The following is a 26995-nucleotide window of genomic DNA, read 5'->3' on the forward strand; positions in this document are numbered from 1 at the left end:
TATCTCAATAGAACGTAAGCTCTATGAGGATGAAGGTCTCGTATTCACTGGGGCAGTCCATGTTTCTAGATCAAGTCACATTATTGATATTTAATATATAGTTATCTGGATGAATGATGTGACTGACGAAGACCCTGGAACAGCATATCCAGTTAGAATCACATATGCTGAGACCCAGGGAATCTAGAAATGACAAAGTATTTTATTTTTCTGCCTCATATTGAAAGTTTTCTTGAGAATAAAGCCACTATGGGAGAAAGTTAAAATAGGTGATTTACTTCCAAGGGAATTATCAGAGCGCAGCAACACAGCTATTCCCAAAGCTAGGAATCTTCAGGGTATATTGATATAAGTGAATGTCTGATAATATACCTTCTATTTCCTTTACTGTTCCTCTTTTCACTTCTTTAAACAGCATGTAGGTTCTGTCAATTTTGTTAAAAGGTAATTTAAAGAGTAAAATCATGACTAGCTTAGAGATATAAAATGAACCATGATAAAAGTTTTTATTTAACTCATTAATGAGAAAGCTGCTGAGGCATTACAACCAATTCAAAGGAGAATCCAAAGAACAAACACATTTATAGACTTGGAATATTGAAATGAATGTATAAATTGAAGCAAAACTAGCCTTTTCTTCAGTGAGGGAGGGAAGCTAATTGAAGTTGTACTGGACAGAACAAAATTTGCATGAGTGCAGACTGGAATTATTTTGTATTTCTGTTATTTAAAATTTAGGTTGCAAAATAGTTCCAATAAAATCATAACCAGTAAACCCATTTGGATGTGTTATAGACAGTGCTATTTTCCATCAGTATAATTTTTCTCTATACCTTGCAATAATATCTAAGAATTTGTATCACAATAAGTAGATTCATTTTATATTAAAATTAAGATTACTACTTGCATTGGTTTCCTATTGATGCTCCAATAAGTTAGCACAAATTTACTGATTATAAGTAACTAATATACCGTTTTACATTTCTAGAGGTCAGAATTCCAAAATGGATCTCACTGGTCTAAAATCCACGTGTGAGGAGATAGATAAACTAATAGGCAGTTAGGTCAGGTCCCTGTGGGAATGAGAGAAGCAGAAGGCCCAGTAGAATGTACAAAATGATACTTCACCACAAAATCTACTTTTAGCAAGACGAAAGTGCTAAATCCACCCTTGCTAGTTTCTAATTTTAGCATGAGAAAAGAAGTTTCCTATCTCACCCTTCTGATTTGTTTTGTTTGTTTTGTGTTATGAGCAGACTAGACTGGATTACAATTCCAGCCTTCTGATTGGTTGGTTTTGTTCCTACTCTTTGATTGTTCCCTGAACTATGCTTAAAAGACTCCAGGATAAGTAGTTTCTCAGGTCTTCCTGTCTTGGAGGCCCCATCCTGGTTGCTGTGGCAGGAGTTTTCTGACTTAAATAAATGTTGCTTTGCTCACTACCTTGTCTGTGAGGAAATTTGGAAATTCTTCTACATGAAACAAAAACTCAGGTCACCTCCTTTGTTATCTTTTTCCCTGTACCATTTTGTCATATATTCCTTTTAACATGGAGGTTTAATATATGTTTGTATCCTAAGCTAGAAAATAGTATGTCTTTATCTTAAAAATCAATAACGAAACAGGAGGATATTTTGTGCTTTGTTCCTGCTAAAGCTCTAGGACCCCGTCCCACCTGTCAAGACATTAACAACATTTCCTCCTCCCTTTTGTAGTATCACTTTTTTTTTCAGGGTTTAGTTTGAATTCTGCCTCTCCTCTGAAGTTTGTGTTGGCTTGACTCGCCTTTGAAGCTGAACCTGATAGGTACTGAATGCAAGTGGTTTATTTGGGAAGAAATCTCAAGGAGCACATTGCAAGTGGGGACAGGACAGAGGACATGGAAGGGAGCTCAAGTAGGTACAAGAGAGCACCTCAACACGCTTGTGAAAAATGTCGTCAACAGATAAATGGACATTTCCCATGAACTTTTTGAAGAATCAGCATATAAATGAGAAGGAACCTCTGTAGCTACCTGAGGCTCAGTCTCTCTGGGAACCTGTGAGAAGTCACAGAGAAGGTTCCTCAGAGACATTCCACCTGAGAATGAGGAAGTGAAGTCATTTGTCTATGGATTCTTTTTCTTATGCTACTGATTGAGAGCTCTGGGAAGCGAGGAAGAGGAGGTCATTAAGTCTCAAGTGCATCTGACCTCCACAGCCCAAGCAGAGCAGCTCACATGGCGCGACTGGCAATCAAAGTTGCCTGCTCTTCGGAGCGATGTGGGAGAGTTTAGGTGGATTGATTTGGGAAGAGCACTGTGGACATGAGTTGCTAATCTATGACCTCAGTTATTTGTAAGTATTGCTATATTTCGGATTATATAACCACAAGTACACATAGACACACATATGCCTGCAGTGGGAATGCCTAAAGCGTAGTTTTGTCAGATCGCTGCATCATTAAATCCTGTCCAGAACTGTGTTACTTTGTGCTGCTTGTTTATACTCTGAGCCTTAGGTTACTGGCTAGAGAAACTTGACTGTGCTATTTTATTTCCAGAGTTATTGTGATAATTATACGAACTGGTTGAAGTGAGGAATCCCATAAACCTGAGAGCTCTCTTTTGAGCTCTTACACATTCTTCACAAGCTTTCGGTATTTTTTAAAGCTGTTCTGTCGTGCATGTGCTCACTTACATAGAAGAAAGCGTGTCCCCCACATTCGTTTTCACTTTCACTCTCACCTAACCTCTTTGCTTTATTATTTCTCTCCAAATGGAATTATGTTAAAAAAGAAACTAACCTTAAAGTTGTAACAAGTAAGATTTTTTTCCCCCAATCTGATCTACTTTTTCTACTCCTTTCCTAATTCTTCTATCCAACTATGTACAATGCCAACCTCAAGGGAGCCCAGAGTAAAGAAAATGCTGTCTTTGAAACTCTTCTACAACTTTCCCTGGATATAGGCTCTGAACTCCCACAGGATTCACATGGTAAGATAGCTTTGTTGCTTCCTTGGAAACCCTAATATACAAAGAAGGAAAACCCCTTTGGATCGTGCTGTTCATTATAGTGGTGATTAATCTGACAAGAGTCTGAAAGCAAGGGGATATTGGTTCTGTTGACAATGGTTTTTCTTGTTGTTTTTTTTTTTTTTTTTTTTTTCCCTTAGGTTGTAATTTTGAATTCATGAATTAGGGATCTGGGTACATATCCTGTTACTTTCAATGCTGTAGAATGTTGAGAAAGTTTTCAACATGTTCATTTCTAAAGTGGGATAATAGTACCTACCTTGATGGATTATTGCAAGAGTCCAGTGGGAGATGACATGCAAAATGCCCAGCATAATACACAATAGCAGGTTTGTAATAAACATTAGTGTCTCTGCTATGCAATTCTCAATATTGCTTCTTAAAATTTTGTAATGATTCCACCCTTAAAGTTAATTAAGATATGGGAGAAACAAGATCATTCCTATGGATATAAAAGCATTTTTGTTTGTTCCTTAAAAATGCCAGTGTTCTCTGGTGAATTTTCATATGAAAACCAGAAATTTCTGAGTGGTAAGCACCATATGCTGTACTGGCTTTTATTTTATTTATTTTTGAAAATTTATCTCTTATCACATTAGTGCAAAGCCCATTTCAAAATGCTTCACAGAGCCTTTTGCAGCCTGTAATGAATTGTTGAAAAAAAAAGAAAAACAGGTTTAAATAAGCTATTAAAAACAGGAGTTTGTTGAATTGAATAAAAGCTGTCCTTGGAAATGTGGTTTCAATTGAAAAAAAAAAAATCTTCATGGAAGTGTTTACTGGTAAAGCTTGTTTGATTATCCCCACCTGATGTGTCTCACCCTGCAGTCACTGCTGGGTAGATTACATAACGTACATGGGTTTTGAAAACATATAATCCATTGCTTTTGCTATAGTGCTTGTATTCCATGCTGACACATTCAGCTAAAACCCTGTCTGATATATCAAGCTCTTTATTTTGCCTTACTTGATGGCCTGAGAAAGGAACAGCAACATTAGTGTCTCCTTTTTTGCTCTCTTGGGTACCTTTTAGTATAATCTCCTTTCAGTGATGGACAAACAACTTTAAATACATATGTATGTGGTTTCTCCCTCTCCCTGCCTCTCTCGCTTTCTCTAGCATTCTATTTTTCGGTCTTTGGTAACTATCCCAGGGAATATTCAGTTAATGAGACAGTGTGCTATACTTCTGCACTCTCTCATAATGAATAAGGCATTTGTCCTCATCTATAACAGTTTCTGATTGCCATAATTCCCAAGTCTTTTTGCACTTTGCTTTCCACTTCCACCTGCACAGACTCTGCCTCCTGCTGATTTTGGCCCCCACCCACCCCCAATCCTAGTCATAACTTGCTGTTCTAGAGACTTAGCAGTTCAAGTTGTCCTTGCCTTAGCCTAAAATAAAGGTTTAATGTTGTGGAATATGTAGAGAAGGATCAAGTAAATTGGCACTCAGCCAGGCAGAATATATTTGAGCATGCCCCTGATTGTTCAGGATCATGACATTGATTTGATTTTTGGCATCTCATGCCAGTTGGAAGTTATGGACATGGCAGTCAGAGATACGATCAGACTCACCCAATGATTTAATGGATATGACAAAAATTCATAAGTTACATGGCTGATACAAACTAAAGTCTCAAACTAGTTGAATCAAGAAATGGTTCTAGAAATGAAGTTTATTTGGCTAAAACTACTAGTAAGAGAACTGCTCCCCTCATATAGTTGTACTTTACAAATGGCTTGGCTTTATCTGGAAATTGATTAGAATTGCAGCTTTAGTATGACCCACACAAAGTGATGAAGAAGAAAATGATGCCTAGGGAGCAGGCCTGATCATCTATATCAACTGTGGGGATCAATAGGCCTGAAATGTCACATTCGCTCCTGGAATTTATTTCAAGCATTGATCAATTGACCTGGGAAGGAAACTAGACACCATTTGCATGTATTGGCAAGGAGAGAGAAAGCATTCTATGCTTGCCATTTTCACAGAGTGAATTTTGCCACAATCTCTGCTCTGGGTAAATGGAAACACCTCAGTGACATATTCACAAGATATTATCTTCAGATTATCTAATTTCTTTGCTAAAGAAGAGGCATCTGCATAAAGCATATTTCTTTTGAGATTGAAGAGGAAGAATGCTGCTTGCTTTGCTACTTGATTTTTTGATTTTCTATTCTTTTTACCTGATAGTGTATTAGTCTATATATTCTTTCTACAGTTTGAGGAAAATCTCTTCATCAGTTGTTTTCATTGAGCCCTGTTTCCTTCCTACTCCATTCCTTCGAATTAGTAGTGTTCCACGTTGAGTAGATCAAAAAAGTTGTTCACTGTATGACTATATTCTGTCTGGATAGGATAACTTCACAAGTTTAATATTATGTAATACTTACAAAGGACCCTACTTTCAGCCAAGAAATGCTATTTAAACTTTAAGGAGCTCTGCTTGCTTGATGAGTATAATTATGATGTGTTGAAGGCTTTAGCTTTTGTATGAAAATACTCTTTCCCAGTATTGTTTTATGGAGTATGTTAATTCCACAGTTATTCACTGCATTCATATCCATGGTCCCTCCAGACATGGTATTATACACTTTATGAGCATTTATGCTATAAGATCTGTGGCTTAAATGCAATATCAGACTTTTCTGGCACACCCAACTATATCACAAAGAATTTTGCCAGTTTCTATAATTGTATATTTTGTATAATTCCTATCTACAGAGTGCAAATTTGATGTGAACTTTCTGCAAAAAGGTGAAGAGACTCAAATCCCTAATTCTTTCCCTTTAGAAAGAGGTTGCAGCAATACTCATTCAAGTTGGAAAAGAGAAGGCTATGAACAGATGGCTATGGCAAACAGCACATTGCAATTGGGGAGCAGTGCACAGGTACTAGTGAACACGACATTTGGTATTCCATAATAGTCTTGAAAATTAATTTTAAATCAGTCTTCAAAATCATAATAAAGAGCAACTCATATATTATTCATTTCTTTATTCTGAGGGCTAATGTTCAGAGCATTAAGTACAATAGATGTAGATAGAAGGCAAAGGAGAAATGATTTTTCAATTAAATACATAAAGTGTGTTTGAAAACCACCAACATGACCTTTGTTATTATTTCTAGGATCATTGGATAACTTTTTCAGCACCCTGAGACTGTTAGCCTCAAGGACTACTTAGAACTAAGGAGAATACACAGTTAAATGTTGTAAAGAAACTATTTTAAAAGTTTAATTTCTCGTTTTATGCAGACTCTGGTTGAATTTTTCAAGGTAATTAGTTGGTCAAATGCCAGAAGTGGTAAATATTTTATAGTTGCTCATGGAAACAGGTAGCTAGAATGTCAACTTCATACACATCATCAGAAAGCAGGCAATTATTATCTATGCTAATGTATAGATGGATGCCTCTGGGGTTCACAGGCAATCAGAACTTTTATCAACAGTTCAGCACATATTTCTATTTCTGTTCAAAATAAATATTGCTGTCTGAATAAAGCTTTTCATATTTTTTGAGGAACTGCTTGAGGAATGGTGGTATCATGATGGGAATGGTGACGTGTTACAATATGATTCCTTTGAATTACTGGTTTTGATATACTTAGTGGTATCGCAGGCAGACCATTCTTTAAATGAATAAAAATGTTTTCGAAGTGAAACTTTCCAAATTGCACTTGCTTTTGCAAGAGAAGATAGTTATGTAAAGAAAAGAAATTAGAAAATAAGAAATATTTCCATGAACATAGAGTTTTCACCACAGCATGTATTATTCTCATTGTAATCATTAATACCATGAAGACATATACTTCCTCTGTGTGTGTGTGTGCGGGTGTGTGCATGCATTTACTTGACTTTGGAACAGATTCGAATTGTTTGGAGCTTGTTTTGTAATTGGGAGCCCTTAGTGGGTCTGTTTTTCATGCTGATAATATTTCCTTTAGGGATTCAGGAAAAAAATAGACAACAAATAGAATAGGAATAGCATGATGAAAATAATATATATAATATTAACCAGTACACCTGTGTTGAACCTATTCTCTTGCATCTACCAATTAAGAAACCTGTAATAGTTATGTAACCTCTGTAATACTTATGTGTGAAGTGAAGATAAGTCTAGAGTCCTCACTGTGCTGTTATAAATATTATTTAAGTATTATATATAATTAATATAATTCATTTACTTTTATTATAGTTTAATGTGTTATTAAAACCTTCATATATGTGCTATTGAAGGAGCTTAATTTTGATGAATGGAAATTTATGGAAGGTCTAGTGTACATACAGAATTGTGAGCAGCAACAAAATAATTGCTATTTTTCCAACTTGGCAGCATTTTTGTAGAGTTGTGGCACAGATTATCTCATTGGAGTCTTGCAATATCTCTAAAATTGGAAAGCTAAGAAAAGTCACAAAAACTTGCCTGAGATGCTGCAAGCTCTTCCTGGCAGATTGGAGACAAGAATGCAGTCCCTGACTACTGATCCAGGAGTTGTTTCTCCACACTCCATTGCCTCCCAATGAAAGTGAAAATTCTCTGCCTCTGAGTGAGATGGAAAGTTCTCTTCACTGACTAAAATTTCTCTCATCTTATCTATTTTTATTTGAGGTCACTGTAATAAACATGTTAATTGTTTATAATGACTTTTGATTAGTCTGACTTCTCTTCCTATTGATTCTGTCAAATAAGAAGCTAAATTTCATACAGGGAAAACTAAGTATGCAAAACATAATTTAATTAAAGGAGACAAAGATTTATTACATGCTTTATCTGTGCAAAGAAACTGTGCTAGGCGAAGTGTTGGTAAACTTGCATCCATGAATAACTCCTAGGATGTACTATTGTAATGAGAAAGGAAGTAGATTTCATTCATAACCAGGAGGAAATTTATGTCACTATTAGTTGATTATATGCACAAATGGAGTCTTGAAGGCCTTACAAAAACATTTTATACTTCAGTTCTGGGGTACACAGTAATTATATTAAGTGTCTAAGGGACTCATCACAATGGTTTTCTTCTTTGTCCTCTCAGCCTTGTAAATTGCCTTGATCTTTTCCCTCACTCTGCTACCTGCTGAGGGTCCTGCCTCAGATCTGGAAGTATAGAGTATGTCTTCCTTGGATGGTGATGGTAGTGGATGGTGTATAACTTCAAGAGTTTAAAAGGGGAAATATCTAACAAACAAACCTTTTTCTTATAATGATTGCTTCTTAAACCATGAGTATATTATTTTTAAAAGAAAACCAAGTCTTTCAGGCATTAAAGTATTAATATTTAAGAGGATTGATCATTTCTGTTACTCTGAATTGTGTGACCACAGCAAGTAACTTAATCCTTTTGAGCCTCAGTTCTTTATTTGTAAAATGGGAATAATGGTAAGATCTTTCTCTTCTGGTTGCTAGGAAGATTATGATTTGATGCCTATAGGACCATTAGAATATTACCTGATACAACTTACTAGAGTTATTAATACCCTGATTTTAATGGCTTAATATCCTACCAAAACTTACTCTTGTTAGGTTGAAAGGGAAAGAAAAGTGTGAGGAGAGGGAGAAACTCAACCTCTCCCCTATAAGGGAACTAAAAGTTCATGGAAAACGTAATTTAAAAATAAGTTTATTTTGGTAGAAAAATTGTTTGAAATCCATCGACAGTGCTTTTTTATAAAATACATTTTCCATGCACTTTTTGAAGACCCCGTCATACCTACTTATTGATCAATTAAATGATTAACAAAATATTTAATATGCAAAGGTTTTGAATCTTTCTTACCCCTGATTCTCGCATATCACACACAGGCATACACATAACAATTTTCTCCCCAGTCCATGTATATGGCTATGAAAATATGTCTTTTCTTTTTTTATTTTACCAAAAACAAGAAAGAATGTAGGGAATTCCCACATTAGTGCTGTAAGGTTGCAACTGATGGAGTGACTAATTTTATTTTCTGGAATGAATAATGAAACACACTTGAACCTTGATCTGAAAGTAAAAGAAGGAATTTATCCAGTTGAAAAATGGCATTTCAGGATGAAAGAAAATGGGCTATGTTTATGTCATAGAGATATGAGTTACCAATGTTACAGAATGGAGGTCACTGAAGGTATGTTTGTGTCTTAGTTTGAGTTCTCTGAAAGTAGACTCTGAGACAGAGTTCCATGCAGAGGTCCACTGGGGAATGCTTTCAGAAGAGACACTTTTAAGAAACTGAGAAAGGCAGGATTTGGTGGAAAGAAACTGACCCCCAAATCAGTTGGAGTTGAGATCCTAATCCACCAAGAATAACCTTCAGAGGTGTTGCTCACTGGGATAGGGAGGGTCAGATCTTGATGTGCCCACGTCAGCAGTCTTAGCTGGAACTGTCTTTGGATAAGATATCTACATCTATGTCCTAGATCAGGGATCTTGTATACCATACTTTCTGTCACTTCACTTTGTTGATGGAGTACAAAAGCAGATGATGTACTCATTTGCTGCTGAGTTGTGGGATGTATTTTTCCTACCCCAAGCCCAGGGTAGTTCTCATGGAGGAGCAAGTTCTCGGTCATCTGCAGTTGGTTGATAGGTGTAGCAGTGGGGGCATGATCCTGAATAGGAAATTTGGGCAAAGTGTCTGGAGATGTGTTGCAGTTCACTCCTTGAAGATCTACATCATATGCATTTGGTTTTATGATAAGTTTGCCACATCTTGCTTCTCTGTCTTTAAGGCCAGTCTGCATCTACACTTCAACTAAAGTCATCACTTTTTTCAGGCTTCCAAGCATATCATGGAAACATGTTAGCTGCATCTCCCAGGGTCCTTGTCAGAGCTGTTCTGCCATGAGAGAATTCATTCCCAATTTAGTGAACTCCACTTTAGCCAATTTGAGATTTCTTCCTCCATTCTTACCCTTGATTTATCATCCTAGGGAATCCACTCCCCTGCAAACTCTCCTGACTTATGTTAATACCTTTCAGATAAGCTGTATAACATCTTTGGTGTTTATTCAATTTTCTTTCACATCAGGCCTCCAAATCCCTAGTTAAAGCTATGCTGCAATTTGACACTGGTTATTTGTCTAATTGTCGCAAGGGGAAGTGAGGATAGACCTTGTGTCTTGAGGAGGATTTATTTTTAAAGATTTACTTTTCTGAGAGGCAGAGTGACAAAGAAGAAAAGATGAAAGAAAGAGAGAGAGAGAGAGAATCTTCTGTCCCTTGGTCCACTCCCCAAATGCTCACACCAGCCATAACTGTATTAGGCTTAAGGCAAGAGTCAAGAGCTCCATCAATCTGGGTCTCCCACATGAGTGGCAGGGACACACATATTAGAGCCACCATCCACAGCCTTTCCACATGCATTAACAGGAAGCTGGATTTGAAGTGGAGGAGTCAATACTCAAATGTCACTATGATATGGGCTCCCAAGCATTAGCATAATTGATTATGCCACAATGTCCAGCACCTGAGAAGGATTTAACCCTGGTGTCATGTTTATCCATATTCTGAAATGTTACCTTCTCTCACCATGGTTTCTTAAGTTATTCTGGCAGGTTTCTTATGTAGGAGGCAGTGGAGACACAACCACCATAGAGCAAATCTGAAAATAATTAAACACTCAAAAACAGTACAGCATCTATGTTAAAAACGGGAAGTTCAGAGGTAAATTTAAAATTTAATGAGTTTTTTATATATAGAAAGATGAAAGAAATCTCAAATGAGACCTGCTTTAACAAAATGTCTAGATTCTACCCAATATTCATTTTCTCCTTCCTTACTAAAATAATTCTGATTTTTGGTCTTTTAAAGTGCTACCCAAAACAGACATCCTGTTTTTCAATCTCATTTGTAGCTATGCTAAGATACATGACTATGTTCTGGCTAATGGAATGGAAATGAAAATGATATGTGAAACTAAGAATTCTTCAAAAAATATTGGCAGGAGACTCAGTTTCCCTTTTCTTCCTTTTTAATGGAGCACAGAAATCATGGCTAGGGTACTAGTGACCACCTTTTATGGGGATTTAATGTAAGGGTTAAACTGTGCCCTAGAAATTTGATAATTACAGAGAAACTTATATTCAAATTTGGCATTCTGTTATTAGAATATCTCTAAGTTGATGTCTTATAGTTGAATTATCCTAATGCTTTCATTTGATCTTAATACAGAATCTCTAGACTGCTTATTTTTGACAACATAGTTGGGTATGAGAAATAGAAGGTGTACATTTTCAGCCTTGGGTATAAATTGGCCTTTGGAGTTGATGTGTTTAATGTACTGTATAATCAATTTCAGATCAAAATCAGTTCAGCACTGCAATCAATTGGGATTCAAATCTTTACTGCCCACCAGTGGCTTGAAGAAGATACTCAAAGGAAACACTATCAAGAAAATGGTTTTAGGAAGATAGGAGCAGCTCTATTCTGATGAACTGTAAATGCTTCTAGTTGCTTCCTCATATAATTGTCTCCTTTCTTACTAAAATATCTCTCACTTTTATTGCAATGAAGTCCCTTTCAGGGCAAAAATTGCTGCTATCCAGCCTCCTTTGTAGCTATGTGGAAGGGAATGATCACAGACCCCAGGAGTCCTTTGCTTTAATTCTTTTTTTTAACTTTTATTTAGTAAATATAAATTTCCAAAGTACAGTTTATGGATTACAATGGCTTTTTCTCCCCCATAACTTCCCTCCCACCCACAACGCTCCCATCTCCTGCTCCTTCTCCCATTCCATTCACATCAAGATTCATTTTCAATATCTTTATATACAGAAGATCGATTTAGTACATATTAAGTAAAGATTTCATCAGTTTGCACCCACACAGAACATAAAGTGTAAAATACTGTTTCAGTACTAGTTATAGCATTAATTCACCTTGGACAACACATTAAGGACAGAGATCCCACATGAGGAGTAAGTACACAGTGACTCCTGTTGTTGACTTAACAATTTGACACTCTTGTTTATGGCATCAGTAATCTCCCTAGGCTCTAGTCATGAGTTGCCAAGGCTATGGAAGCCTTTTGAGTTCGCCAACTTCGATCTTAATTCTTAAGATCAATGAATTAAAACCACAAAAACCTTACAAAAGTCTAATGTTGGTGTACATTGGCAATGCTTATTCTGCATTCTTGGTGTTTCTTTTTATGTTGACTAGGCTTTATGAACTTAATAATAAGCCCATGGTTTCTCTCTTCCCTTTTTCCTACTCCTTTCAGTAAAGGTCGAGTGACATCTAACTAGGGAGAGGTGTCCTCTCTCTTTTCTCTTCTGAATGAGCTGCCTGAAGAATGTACATATCCGTCTGAGAGGTAGTTCAGTGTTCTCTCTACATGGGTAGACAAATCAATCTTACCTGGGAAACCTCTGACATAAAGCACACATTCAAAATAGTACATAAATGGATAAGGAATAAATTGAATGATAAAGTTAACACTCAACTGTCACTTTATCAAGAAATACATTATCAGTGCCTAGAGACTCTCTGTGCCTTTTCTGGATCTCAATTTTATCCTTTTTACAGCAGCCCTGGCAATCTAGTGCAGGTTTATGCAGTTGTGTGCTTTACAGACTGACTTCTGATTCTCAATAATTTTGTGTGGTCACATATTTTTATGTAGCTTGTGTTTATTTTCATTTTATATTTCATTCTGTGAGTGTTATAAAAATTATTTATATACTTGGCTGGCGCCGCGGCTCACTAGGCTAATCCTCCGCCTTGCGGCGCCAGCACACCGGGTTCTAGTCCCAGTCGGGGCGCCAGATTCTGTCCCGGTTGCCCCTCTTCCAGGCCAGCTCTCTGCTGTGGCCTGGGAAGGCAGTGGAGGATGGCCCAAGTGCTTGGCCCTGCACCCCATGGGAGACCAGGAGAAACACCTGGCTCCTGCCTTTGGATCAGCGGTGCGCCGGCCACAGCACACCGGCCGCGGTGGCCATTGGAGGGTGAACCAACGGCAAAGGAAGACCTTTCTCTCTGTCTCTCTTTCTCTCTCACTGTCCACTCTGCCTGTCAAAAAATTTATTTATACACTTTATTCATTTTGCCCTAGGTGAATATTTCTTTCCCATGCCTTTGAACAACCAACCACACCATGTTTCATTGGTTCATATAATTTTGAGCCACTTCCTTTTCCACAAAAAGTAGATGAATGTTTTCATCCGAGATCTGCCCATTGGAAGGATTTTCTCTCATCATTGTTCTTGTTTTTAATGATTTATTTATTTATTTGAAAGTCAGAGTCACAGAGAGAAATGTTGCCAGGGGAGTGATGGAGGAAGAGATCTTCCATCCACTGCTGTACTCTCCAAAGCATTGACAGAGCTGGTGCTGGTTCAGGCCAAAACCAGGAGCCTGGAACTCTGTCCAGGTCTCTCACTTAGATGCTAGTAGGCGATGCTTAGATGCTTTGGGCCCAAGCACTTGGACCATCTTCCATTGCTTTTCCAGGTGCCTTAACAGGGAGCTGGACTACAAGTAGAGCAGCTGGGACTGAAACTGATGGTAAAATGGGAGGCTGGCATGGCTGGTGGCAACTTAACCCACTGTGCCGCAACAGTGGTCCTGTGTCCCCTCTTAATTATTATTCAAGCCCATCCCTGAGTGAGGCTGTGTTGTAGCAGCCATTTTGGTTCACCTCAAATGTAGACTCTGACTCTATAAATCTGTATTAGTCTGGATTCTCCAGGTTTTAATAACGTGTTCATTATTGCCATCTGAGATAACACCAGAACCACCTTTTTTTTTTTTTTTTTGACAGGCAGAGTGGACAGTGAGAGAGAGAGACAGAAAGAAAGGTCTTCCTTTGCCGTTGGTTCACCCTCCAATGGCCACCGCGGCCAGCGCGCTGCGCTGATCCGATGGCAGGAGCCAGGATCCAGGTGCTTTTCCTGGTCTCCCATGGGGTGCAGGGCCCAAGCACCTGGGCCATCCTCCACTGCACTCCCTGGCCACAGCAGAGAGCTGGCCTGGAAGAGGGGCAACCGGGACAGAATCCGGCACCCCAACCGGGACTAGAACCCGGTGTGCCGGCGCTGCTAGGCGGAGGATTAGCCTAGTGAGCCGCGGCGCCGGCCAGAACCACCTTTAACATAAATATTTCTACCAGCATTCTGTTCATGACAGTATACGTGTATCTCTAAGAAAATACAAATGTTTTTTCTGTAGTTCTCCTATATTCTGAGTCCTCACCAGAATCACCTTTAATGCCCATATCCTAGCAACAATGTTTTCAAAGCAACCTAAGCCTTTTTTTTTTTTTTTAACATGCACCTAAAAAAGTTTTCCAGCCTCCAATTGTTACGCAGTTCCAAAGCTACATATACATTTTTTGGTATTTGTCACAGTAGCATCCCACTTCTTGTTATCCAAATCTGTGTTAGTTCACTGAAGCTATTTTCTAGAACTTCAGGATATGAGTTCTGGGAGGAACTCAATTCTGTCCATAACAGTAGACATGAACCAAGTTCAGTTTTTTATTTTCCATGTGGCCGTGCTAAGAGTTTTCTCAACTAATGCCTTAATGGTATTAGTTGGACATTTAACTGTTTTTGAAGTTAAGCTACTCTATTAAGTCTTAGAATTGATCCTCAGATTTCTTCTACCTTTTCAATAAAGTTGATGAGAATTTTTTGTAGGAAACCTAGAAGACAAGAGAATTTCACCATTGACTTTGAGTTGCCAGTTCATTGCCTATAGCTACTCAATATCTTTTTGTAGAGCAGTAGTTATTCGGCACATACGGCCACTGCTTTTTTCAAAGCTCTCCAAATTCTGATACAGAGGCATTTCCTCTCAGCAGCACACCCTCCCCACTCACTGCCAATAAAAGTTTTGCAATATGATCAACACCTGTGTATAGGGGCAGTTCATGTTTCACCTACCACTGTTGATGTTGCCAGCCGGGCAGAGTCTGATCTAGCCTCAAATTACAACTTGTCAGCTACTCTCTCAGACCACTCCTAACACCAGATGTCCTATGTGGATTTCTCTAGAAGCAAGTACTGAGATGGGATTTGGTGTATGTGATACGTTGTCGGGACTAACACCTGTAAAGGAGAGGAATCTATAGCGGGATTGGGCAGAGAAGTAAGATGAACTGAAATAAAAGTCTGACTAAGTCTCAGCAAACTTGGCGGCCAAGTCTGAAGCAAATATATAATGTCCAAATGGCATGCCCTTGGAACCCTGCTACTCTGACCTGGAGAGGGCATGACGTCGGGCAGTGTAGTTCTCTGCAGCTGAGACTGACAGGGAAGGAGAATGTTGCTGGAGAGTGTTGGAGACTGTTGGCTAACTGCTCTGCAGCTGGGCGGCAGATCCTTTCCTGGAAGTAGGTCTTGAAAGCAGATCACTAAGTCTAACTCAGGTACTAAAATTAAGTCTCCTGAGAGTATACTTGATGAGTAGTATTTCTGAGTGGTAGACTATGTGTACATTTCATTTTAGTCCATAATGTCAAACTCTTTCCCAAAGTGGCTGTGCCAGTTATTACTTTTATTAGTATGTATGAGAGTTTTAGTTGTTTCAGTTGAATGTCAATAGTTAGTACTGCATTTTTCACCATAACAGCTCCAAGGGGTCTACAATTATGTTATTTTTGATGTTAGTTTGCATTCACACTTTACTAACAGATTATTTTCTTTTTCATGTGTTTATCAGTAAACTTGGAAAAGCTCTTGGAGGGTGACCATTCAAGGATTATGTCCATTAAAAGATTTTTTTCTTGTATCATATGTATGACTTATTTTTCAATTGTCTATATTGCAAATTTCTTTTTTTCAGTCTAACTATGTTCATGATAATTTTGAAGAAGAAAAGTTTTAACTCTTATGAATTCCATATTTTTTCCTTTTTATAAGAAGGACCTTCAAAAAGATCATGGAAAATATATATTATGGAAAAACTACACATGATTTCAAAAAATTTTTGCACCAAAATAAACTTATACACCCTAGCTATAACTTGTCTGAATAGAATCTAGTCTGCTGTGTTAAGTATAGACATCAGTTTGAAAAAGCTCCTAGGAAAGAAACATGAATTCTGCTAAAATTTAAGCAAGAACAAAGATCAAACTTATGATGAAGCTTTGATGGAAGAACAGGGAAATCATTGATTGACTACAAAAGTTTTGGGGATAATGCATCCCTAGAATCAGTAATTGGCAAATGGATAACATTTAATGCAATAATGAGAGTATGTTGGAGGTAAAACCTGAAACGTCAGCCCTCCTACCACCATTTGCTAGGAGAAAATTAATTGTGTTTGTTCCCTAAAGGAGGGGTACTGAACATCAGCAGAAGAAAAAGGAGCCAACATCATAGACAACTCAATTAGCTCAATTTATACAATTCTGAATGAGACATTGAAATGAATAAAACTTTCTGCTCAATGAGGGCCGAAACTGTTGCATCCAGATCAGCAGCCAACCAGAGAAGTTTTCAATGGAAATTGGAAACAAGTGGGTTCAAGATCCTGAAACAGTTCTTTGAAGAATTAGGGCAGGAGATCAGACATAGCTTCTCCAGGATGACCCTAAAAATGGCTACCAAGAGGTGGAAGCTAAGGTAGACTGGTCAACAGCAAAGGTCATGGCAAAACTTTCCGTGAGGAAAAAGGCATTTTGCTTGTTGAACTCTGGGGGACCAAAGAATAATAACATCTGCTTACCATGATAGTGTTTGGGAAAGTTAGCCAGAGCTTTAGCAAAAAAAACACCCGAGAAATTTCACGAGAGTCCTCCAACGATTGGCAGTATCCATATGAAATCATTAGGCCTCTGTCTTACAGTCCTTTTTGGGATCTTTATGACTTCCTTTTCTTTCTTAATCTCAAAATCTATAAAGCGAATACAATTTTCTTCAGTTAATAATGTAAAAAGACTGCACTGACAATGATTAAATTCCTAGGACCTTCATATCTTTAGGAACATAATTGGCTAATATTGTCACTGATACACATTTCCTGAATTTGGTGGAGATATTAAAATAAGAAATGAAGTTTATATTTTAATTTTTTAATTCCATTTTCCATGAATTTTTGTAGTCCACTTGTATAGATAGTGTTTTTGTGTGTGTGTTTTGTTTAGGAACATTATGCTAACTTCCTAAACATGTGCCCCTATGATAGCTGTTGAATTAATTTTTTGTTTTGATGTGACTTGCAGCTCACTAGATATTAATTTTTGTATGTAATATGAGGTAGAGGAGGGTTTTAGAAAATTCTTCTCTATTTTAAGCTACTTACATCCTGGCATGATTAACAGAGAAAACTACAGAAAATCTTCTTACTTCTTTAAAGTAGAAACTTGGATCATTCAGAAAAGGCTAGATTTTGCTACAATAAAAATGACTCATAAATCTCAACAGCTGAAAAATCACAAGGCTTATTTAATTTACACCCTTTATCCATCATGTATAGGCCTTAGTTATAGGCCGTAGCCTCCCTCTGGAGCATTCCTGGTCTTTGTGGAAGAGGGGTAAGGATGGAGAACATGCATGGGCTCTTAATCCTTTTAAATTTCATGATGTGAACTCCACATATTTCATTGGCCAAAGCTATCACTTGTGAACCTTTCAACAATTTTGTGCATATAATATCCTTGTGCAGAGAGGACCAGCAAATTTTGGCATACATTAGTGCATTGCATCATACATCTTTGATATAAAACAAGTCTAAATATATAGATCAATCAACTTTTTGTCTTTCTATTCATTTCTATTTAACCCTGTACCAATGTCCCACTGTCCTAATTACCAGAACATATTAAGACTTAGTAATAAATACAGGAGTCTTCCTACCATCTTTTTAAAGAATGTCTTACCTGTTTTGGATCTTTGGCATTTTTTATACATTTTTAATTTTAATGAGAACAAAAAGAGTGCTTTGGGTTTTATTGATATTTATTGACTATGTTTATTTATTTATTTATTTATTTTGACAGGCAGAGTGGACAGTGAGAGAGAGAGAGACAGAGAGAAAGGTCTTCCTTTGCCATTGGTTCACCCTTCAATGGCCGCTGCGGCCGGCGCACCGTCAGGTGCTTCTCCTGGTCTCCCATGGGGTGCAGGGCCCAAGCACTTGGGCCATCCTCCACTGCACTCCCAGGCCACAGCAGAGAGCTGGCCTGGAAGAGGGGCAACCGGGACAGAATCCAGCGCCCTGACCGGGACTAGAACCGGGTGTGTCAGCGCCGCAAGGCGGAGGATTAGCCTAGTGAGCCGCGGTGCCGGCCATTGACTATGGTTTTATAAATCAAGTAATTCATTGTTTCTTATGTCTCAGGAAAATAATGTCTACTTTCTTAAAGTTATCACATACAAAACATATATGAAGTATATATTTGAAAATTATCTGAACATCGTCCTAAGTACTGAGATTTACAGTGAAAATGGAGTCCCATTCTTCTTGGAGCTCAATGATTGAGGGGAATGTTAAGAGTTTGTTATAGTCCTTAAGAACCCAAGATTTGATGCCTGAATATAATAAAACACTTATTTGGTTTCAATATTATTGAGCATGTACTCAATTCATTTTGCTAGGTATTACAGGATCAGCATTGAAATCTAAGCTCTAAAAGGCACCTAATATAAAATCCAATGTGATAAATGACTGAAGAAGTTACAGATGCAGTTCTAGAAAAGTAAGAAGGAAATATTTCTTTTTGCTATTGTAATCAAAGGAGACATAATGGAGGAACAAGGATTTGATGAGGGGCCCTGATGCAAAATTAAAGTGTTTGGAGGGGTATTCCAGAGCTGGCAAATTAATGATGCCTCATTACTATTTCCTTCTATCTCCTATGGCTTCTTTCAAGAATTTTAAACCATAAAGTCTGGCTCTTTAAATTGTAAAACTCATTTTTATTTCAGATGAAAAATTCTGGGAAAGGGAAAAGTATAACAAGTGCATTTATTATAATGAGTACAAATTCATAAAAGGATGCATAATTAGGCATTTAAAATTTTGTTCACTGAATTTTAAATCACACATTCATGAGAAAATGTATTATGAGTGAAATATGAGTTTAAGAATTCTGCAGATGTTTTTATATTTTATTTTCACTTTTTGCTATGGAAATAAATAGCAAAATACGTTATTAGAACATTAGGGAAATGTTTCTTGTCTAAGTCAAAAGTTCCAAGTTATGTCTCCTTTAGTAACTGCAACTATTTGTATACATATTAAAGCAATAATTGTAATATGGTATACCATTGTGCAAAATGATCATGGAACCTGATTTATAATCATCATATATAAAATTCAGATGTGGAACACTCACGTTGAAGGGAAGAAGAAAGTAAAAACAGAAATTGATATTAATTATGTTATTCTTTTTCCTTATAACATTGCATTTTATGCAAGTATCTTGGTATTAACATAGATATTTTAGTTTTTTGTACTTATGTTTATGTATTTGAAAGTGAGAGAGAGAGAGAGAGAGACCTATATGTTGGTTTACTCCCCAAATGTCTGCAGCAGCCAGGAGGTCCGGGACATGCTGAAGCCAGGAACTCAACAAAAGTCCTCCATTTGGATGGCAGAGACCCAAGTACTGGAGTCATCACATGCTGCCTCCCAACTACCTCCCAGAGTACACATTAGCATGAAACTGGGATTGGCAGTGGATATGGGACCCAAACCTGTGTGCTTCACTGTGGGATGCAGGCATTCCAATCAGCATCTCAACCTCTGCACCAAACATCTGCCCCTAGATTTTTGGAAAAAGAAAAATGTTTAAAGCCAATGGTAGTCTGGTTCCCAAATATCAAGTTAAGCAAAATGGCTTGGAAAAGTTCAGGATATCTTTAGTTTACTGTCAACTTTTTAAACAGTTTTTTTTTGGCATCAAATTATACTATTATATATAAAACATAATTTATAATATATATGACATAACTTGACATCTCTAAAGTATTATTTCAAGATTGTGCAATGATCAACAAAATTCAGTATTAGAATTTTCTCAAAACCCACCTCCACACACATACCCACACCCCAAAATGCCCCTTATTTACTCAAGTCCATTTATAGGCAATCTCTATTCACATTCCTGTCCAAAACAACCATTGTTCTGTTCTCTGTCTCAATAGAATTGAGTTTTCTGGAAATAGTGTATAAGTGGAATTATACAACTAAACTTTGCATTTTGCTTCCTACGCTTAGTGTAATGTTTTTGTGGTTCATCCAGGTGGCAGCATATGTCAGTAGCTCATTTGTAATTATAGATGAATATGTTCCAGTATAGGGATAGATATTACTTTGTTTAAACATCTCCAAGTAAATGGACATCTGGGTATTTTCCACTGTTAGGCTATTATGAATAATGCTGTTGTGAATATTAGTGTGTATCCTTTCAGTGGAAGTGTTTCATTGCTTTTCCCTAGACTCTTAGGCACGGCATTGCTGAATTACATAATACATTGAGCTTTAGTTTTTTTTTTTTTAATTTCCAATATTTTACAATTTAACATCCCTGTCATCAATAAGTATTACAACTCCTCCAAATCCTCATCTACTATTGTTATGAATGATCTTTCTAACTGTAGTCTTCCCAGAGGATATAAAATGATATTAATTTCATTATTGTTTTAGTTTTCATTACCTTGATAAAGAACTCTGGTAAGTGTCTATTCATGTATTTACTAGCCATTTCCTTCAAAGTGAAATGCACATTCAAATCTTTAACCATTTTAAAATTTGGTTGTTCCCATTCATATTTAGTTGTGAGCGTTCTTTATATATTTTGGATATAAATACATGACCACATATATGATTTGCAACAATTTTCACTTATGCTGTGGCTTATCTTACCATTTTCTTGATTTCCTGAGAACAGGAAGTTTTAAATTTTGATGATTTCTGAATTTTTCCTATTCTGGTTTGTACTTTGGGCAGAATATTTAAAAATTTATTGTGTAATATGAGATCACAAAGATGTTCTTTTGTATTGTTTCATATAAAATGCATAATTTTTATCCTTATATTTAGATCTTTTATCTAATTTGAGTTGATTTTCTGTATGTTTCATAAAGTATGGTTCTTAGCTTACTGTTTCATGGTTTAATTTTTTGTTTTCTATATCAAGCAGCATTTGTTGAAAAGACTGCTGTTTCCCCCATTGAGTGACTTTGGCACATTTGCACAAGATCAGTTGAACTTAAATATAAGGAATTATATCTCACCTCTTAATTCTGTTTCATTGATCTATTGCTTTTTTAAAAAGATTTAGAATTTTTTTAACTTTTATTTAATGAATATAAATTTGTAAAGTACAGCTTATGGATTACAATGGCTTCCCCCCCATAACGTCTCTCCCACCCACAACCCTCCCCTTTCCCACTCCCTCTCCCCTTCCATTCACATCAAGATTCATTTTCGATTCTCTTTATATACAGAAGATCAGTTTAGCATACATTAAGTAAAGATTTCAACAGTTTGCTCCCACACAGAAACATAAAGTGAAAAATACTGTTTGAGTACTAGTTATAGCATTAAATCTCAATGTACAGCACACTAAGGACAGAGGTCCTACATGAGGAGTAAGTGCACAGTGACTCCTGTTGTTGACTTAACAAATTGACACTCTTGTTTACGGCCTCAGTAATCACCTTAGGCTCTTGTCATGAGCTGCCAAGGCTATGGAAGCCCCCTGAGTTCACTGACTCTGATCATATTTAGACAAGGCCATGGTCAAAGTGGAAGTTCTCTCCTCCCTTCAGAGAAAGGTACCTCCTTCTTTGATGACCCATTCTTTCCACTGGGATCTCACTCGTGGAGATCTTTCATTTAGGTTTTTTTTTTTCCCCAGAGTGTCTTGGCTTTCCATGCCTGAAATACTCTCATGGGCTTTTCAGCCGGATCCGAATGCCTTTAGGGCTGATTCTGAGGCCAGAGTGCTGTTTAGGACATCTGCCATTCTATGGGTCTGCTGTGTATCTCACTTCCCATGTTGAATTGTTCTCTCCCTTTTTGATTCTATCAGCTAGTATTTGCAGACACTATTCTTGTTTATGTGATCCCTTTGGTTCTTAGTCCTATCATTATGATCAATTGTGAACAGAAATTGATCACTGGGTCTAGTGAGATGGCATTGGTACATGCCACCTTGATGGGATTGAATTGGAATCCCCTGGTATGTTTCTAACTCTACCATTTGAGGTAAGTCAGCCTGAGCATGTCCCGAATTGCACATCTCTTCCCTCTCTTATTCCCACTCTTATATTTAACAGCAATCACTTTTCAGTTAAGTTTCAGCACTTAAGAAGTATTGTGTATTGATTACAGTATTCAACCAAAAGTATTAAGTAGAACAAACAAAAAAAAATACTAAGAGGGGTAACATATTAAGTTGCTCATCAACAGTCAGGGTGAGGGCTGATCAAGTCACCGTTTCTCATAGTGTTCATTTCATTTTAACAGGTTTCCTTTTTGGTGCTCAGTTAGTTGTCACCTATCAGGGAGAACAAGTGGTATTTGTCCCTTTGGGATTGGCTTATTTCACTCAACATAATGTTTTCCAAATTCCTAACAGGGATCACTTTTCAGTTAAAATTTAAACACCTAAGAATAATTGTGTGTTAATTACAGAGTTCAACCAATGGTACTAGAACAAAAAAAAATACTAAAATGGATAAAGTATTACATCGTACATCAACCATCAGGACAAGAGCTGATCAAGTCACTATTTCTCATAGTGTCCATTTCACTTCAACAAGTTTCCCCTTTGGTGCTCAGTTAGTTGTCACCGATCAGGGAGAACATATGATATTTGTCCCTTTGGAATGGGCTTAATTTACTCAGCATGATGTTTTCCAAATTCTTCCATCTTGTTGCAAATGTCCGGGTTTCGTTTTTTTTGACTGCTGTATAGTAGTCTATACAGTATATGTCCCATAATTTCTTTATCCAGTCTACTGTTGATGGGCATTTGGGTTGGTTCCAGGTCTTAGCCTGAGTGTTTCATTTGCAGTGTGTAAGTTTCTCAGGTTGATATAAGCCCATTTGTCAATTTTAGCTTTGATTGCTTCTGCTTCTGGGGTCTTTTCCAAGAAGTCTTTGCTTATGGCAATATCTTGCTGAGTTCCCCCAATATTCCTTTCTATATTAATTTGATAGTATCAGGTCATACATTCAAATCCTTGCTCCATTTTGAGTTGATTTTTATAAGTGTGAGGTAGAGGTCTTGTTTAATACTGCTGAATGTGGTGATCCAATTTTCCAAGCACCATTTGTTGAACAGACTGTCCTTTCTTGAGATTAATTTTATCTCTCTTGTCAAAGATTCGAAGGTTGTGGATGCATGAATTGATTTCTAGGGTTTTTATTCTGTTTCATTGGTCTACATGTTTATATTTGTTTTGATTATAACTGTCTTGTAGTATGTCTTGAAATCTGGTATTGTGATACCTCTAGCTTTGTTTTTGTTGTTTAGCATTGCTTTATCTATTTTGGGTGCCTTATGTTTCTAGATGAATGTTAGCATATTTTTTCTTGATCTGGAAAGAGTGTCATTGATGTTTTGCTTGGGGTTGCCTTGAATCTGTAAAGTATTTTGGTTGGTATAGAAATTTTGATAATATTAAATCTTCCAATCCATGAACATGGAAAATTTTTCCATTTTATTGTTTTCTTCTATTTATTTTTTTTAACTTTTATTTAATGAATATAAATTTCTAAAGTACGGTTATGGATTACAATGGCTTCCCCCCCATAACGTCCCTCCCACCTGCAACCCTCCCCTTTCCCACTCCCTCTCCCCTTCCATTCACATCAAGATTCATTTTCGATTCTCTTTATATACAGAAGATCAGTTTAGCATACATTAAGTAAAGATTTCAACAGTTTGCTCCCACACAGAAACATAAAGTGAAAAATAATAGATGATTTTTTAAATGATGATGAAATCAGATCAGACCTATTGTCATGTTTAATCCCAGTGAGAGTCAAGTTGGGAATTGATAATTCCTTCTTTTTTTTTTTTTACAGAAGATCAGTTTAGTATACATTAAGTAAAGATTTCAACAGTTTGCACCCCATAGAAACACAAAGTGAAATATACTGTTTGAGTACTAATTATAGCATTAAGTCTCAAGGTACAGCACATTAAGGACAGAGATCCTACTTGTAGTGATGTTTCACCTCCTTGGTTAAATTTATTCCAAGGTATTCACATTTTTTTTGTAGATATTTTGTGTGGCATTGATGTTGGAAGTTCTTCCTCCTCATGGCATTGTCTGTGTATACAAGGCTATTGATTTTGTGTGTTGGTTTTATATTCTGCAACTTTACCAATGTCTCTTTTATGAGTTCTAATAGTCTCTTAGTGGAGCCTTTTGGTTCCCCTATGGATAGAATCATGTCATCTGCAAGCAAAGGCAATTCAACTTCCTCCTTTTCAATTTGTTTCCCTTTGATTTATTTTCTTGGATAATGGCTCTGGTTAAAACTGCCAGAACTATATCAATAGCAATGGTGAGAGTGGGCATCCTTGTCTGGTTCTGGATCTTAGTGGAAATGCTTCCAACTTTTCCCCATTCAAAAAGATGTTGTCTGTGGGTTTGTCACAAATTGCCTTGATTGTGTTGAGGAATGTTCCTTCTGTACCCAATTTGCCTTATCATGAAAGGATGTTGCATTTTGTCAAATGCTTTCTCAGCATCTATTGATATAATTATATCATTTTTATTCTTCAATTTGTTAATGAAATGTATCACATTTATTGATTCACAAATGTTGGACCATCCCTGCATACTAGGATTAAATCCCACTTTGTCTGGGTGAATAATCTTTCAGATGTGTTGTTGAATTCAATTAGCTATTACTTTGTTGAAGATTTTTCTATCTATGTTCATTATAGACATTGGTGTATAGTTCTCTTTCTTGGTTGTATCTTCTAGTTTTGGAATTAAGATGATACTGGCCTCATTGAAGGACTTTAGGAGGATTCCCTCATTTTAAATTGTTTTTAATAGCTTGAGAAGAATTGGAATTCATTCTTATCTAAATGTCTGGTGTAATTCAGCAGTGAAACCATGCCTGGCTTTTCTTTGTTGGGAGGGTCTTTATTACTGATTCAATCTCCTTTTTTGTTATTGGAACTTTGGTATATGTCCAGGAATCTATCCATTTCTTCTAGATTTCACAATCTGTTTGCATATAGCTTTTTGTAATCCTTGATGATTCTTTCTATTTCTGTGGTATCTGTTGTTACATCTCCTACATCTATTATGATGATTGAACTTTTTGTCCTTTACTAATATAGTGTATAAATTAATTGGTTTATAGATGTTTAAAAGGCCTTCTATCCTAGAGATAAATCTATTTGATTAATATGAAATCTTTTCACACATGGCCAAGTTTATTTGTTGCTCATATTTTGTTGGAGATGTATTTTGATGTCTGTATTCACAGTGATTATTGATCTCTCTAGTTTTATAAATTCCATTGTAGTTTAGGTATCAGGGTATTATTGAATTAACAGAATGAGTTGGGAAGTATTGACTTCTACAAACTTTTTGCAAAAAAGATAATTTATTTGAAAGGCAAAATTATATATAGAGAAGAAGACACATAGAAAGAGCATTCTTGCACCAGCTGATTCACTTCTCAAATGGCTACATGGGTTGAGGCTAGATCAGGCAAAAGCCAGGAGCCACAATAGGCTGATCCTCCTCCTGCGGTGCCGGCACCCCGGGTTCTAGTCCCAGTTGGGGCACCAGATTCTGTCCCGGTTGCTCCTCTTCCAGTCCAGCTCTCTGCTGTGGCCCGGGAGTGCAGCGGAGGATGGCCCAAGTGCTTGGGCCCTGCACCTGTATGGGAGACCAGGAGAAACCACTAGCTCCTGGCTTTGGATCAGCACAGTGTGCCGGCCACAGCAGCCATTGTGGGGTGAACCAATGGAAAAGGAAGACCTTTCTCTCTGTGTCTCTCTCTCTCTCCACTCTGCCTTTCAAAAAAAAAAAAAAAAAATCCAGGAGCCAGTAACTCCATCTGCATCTCCCAAGTGAGTAGCAAGGGCCAAAGGCAGCTTAATTTGTTGTATCTCAACTCCTGTTCCATTTTTTTTTCTACCTTTTTAGAAGAGTTTTTGTAGTACCAGCATTATTTCTTTTTTGAATATTTTATAGAATAGTTTTCTGGTTGAGCCTCTGGGCTTTGGGCTATTCCTTACAAAAAATTTCTAATTAATAATTCAATCTCCTTTTTTATTCCAGGTTATCCAAGATTGTTCATATTGAGTTAGTTTCTATAATATCTCTCTATAAAAGAGTATATTTATTGAATTGAAGTTGTTTATTTTTAAAATAAAATTCTTAACCATCTAATGCTTTTAATTTTTCTAAGTTGCATAGTAATATCTCAGTTTTTGCTTCAAAAATATGCTTATGTTCACCATTTTTGTTTTCTCTTTAGCCTATTTAGCAGAAGAATGCCAAATATTTTGTTCATTAAAAAATTCTCAATTTCATGGATTTCCTCTATAATTTATTTATTTTTTACTTCATTGATTGTTAAGTCAAATTTTATTGCTTCCTTAGTTCTCTTTGATTTTTTTTCTTTCTTTTATTGATTTTTATAGTGAATGCTTAGGTTGTTATTTTTTCCTTGAGTTGTATTTCATGTAGCATAAAATTTACTATTTAAAAGTGCATACTTTAGTGATTTTTAGCACACTGTGATCCCATTACCACTCTAATTTCCAATGAAATATAAATCTACTAACATCCAGTTCTAATTCCCCCCACTTCACAAGTCCCTGAGAAATCACTAGTCTACTTTCTTTCTCTGTAAACTATCTGCACATTTCATATACATCAATTCATATATATATATATATATGTATATATGTGGTCTTTTCTCTACTTATTTTTACTTAATATAATGTATCCTTGTTTCATGTATATTGTAGTATGTATGAGTCTTCTCCTTTTTATAGCTCTGTAATTGATCATTGTTTACATATATATTTTGATTATTCATACTTCATTTGATGG

At 36.7% G+C, this 26995-nt stretch overlaps 1 long non-coding RNA gene across 6 annotated transcripts in view; it reads left to right on the plus strand.

Moving 5' to 3' along the window:
* Positions 1 to 1359: 1359 nt before the first annotated feature.
* LOC138850624 (uncharacterized) overlaps positions 1360 to 26995 on the plus strand; it is a 166644-nt gene continuing 141008 nt past the window's right edge. The window contains exons 1-6 of one of the 6 annotated variants that reach the window (XR_016237236.1): positions 1360 to 1493; positions 1734 to 2336; positions 2887 to 2974; positions 3154 to 3342; positions 5811 to 5908; positions 7352 to 7626. This is a non-coding gene — a long non-coding RNA (uncharacterized LOC138850624). The other 5 variants (XR_016237235.1, XR_016237237.1, XR_016237238.1 and 2 more) reach the window with 5 other exon arrangements.

This window comes from Oryctolagus cuniculus, chromosome 7 (assembly GCF_051225735.1).
Source record: "Oryctolagus cuniculus isolate XC-2025 breed Fujian yellow rabbit chromosome 7, ASM5122573v1, whole genome shotgun sequence".
NCBI lineage: Eukaryota > Metazoa > Chordata > Mammalia > Lagomorpha > Leporidae > Oryctolagus > Oryctolagus cuniculus.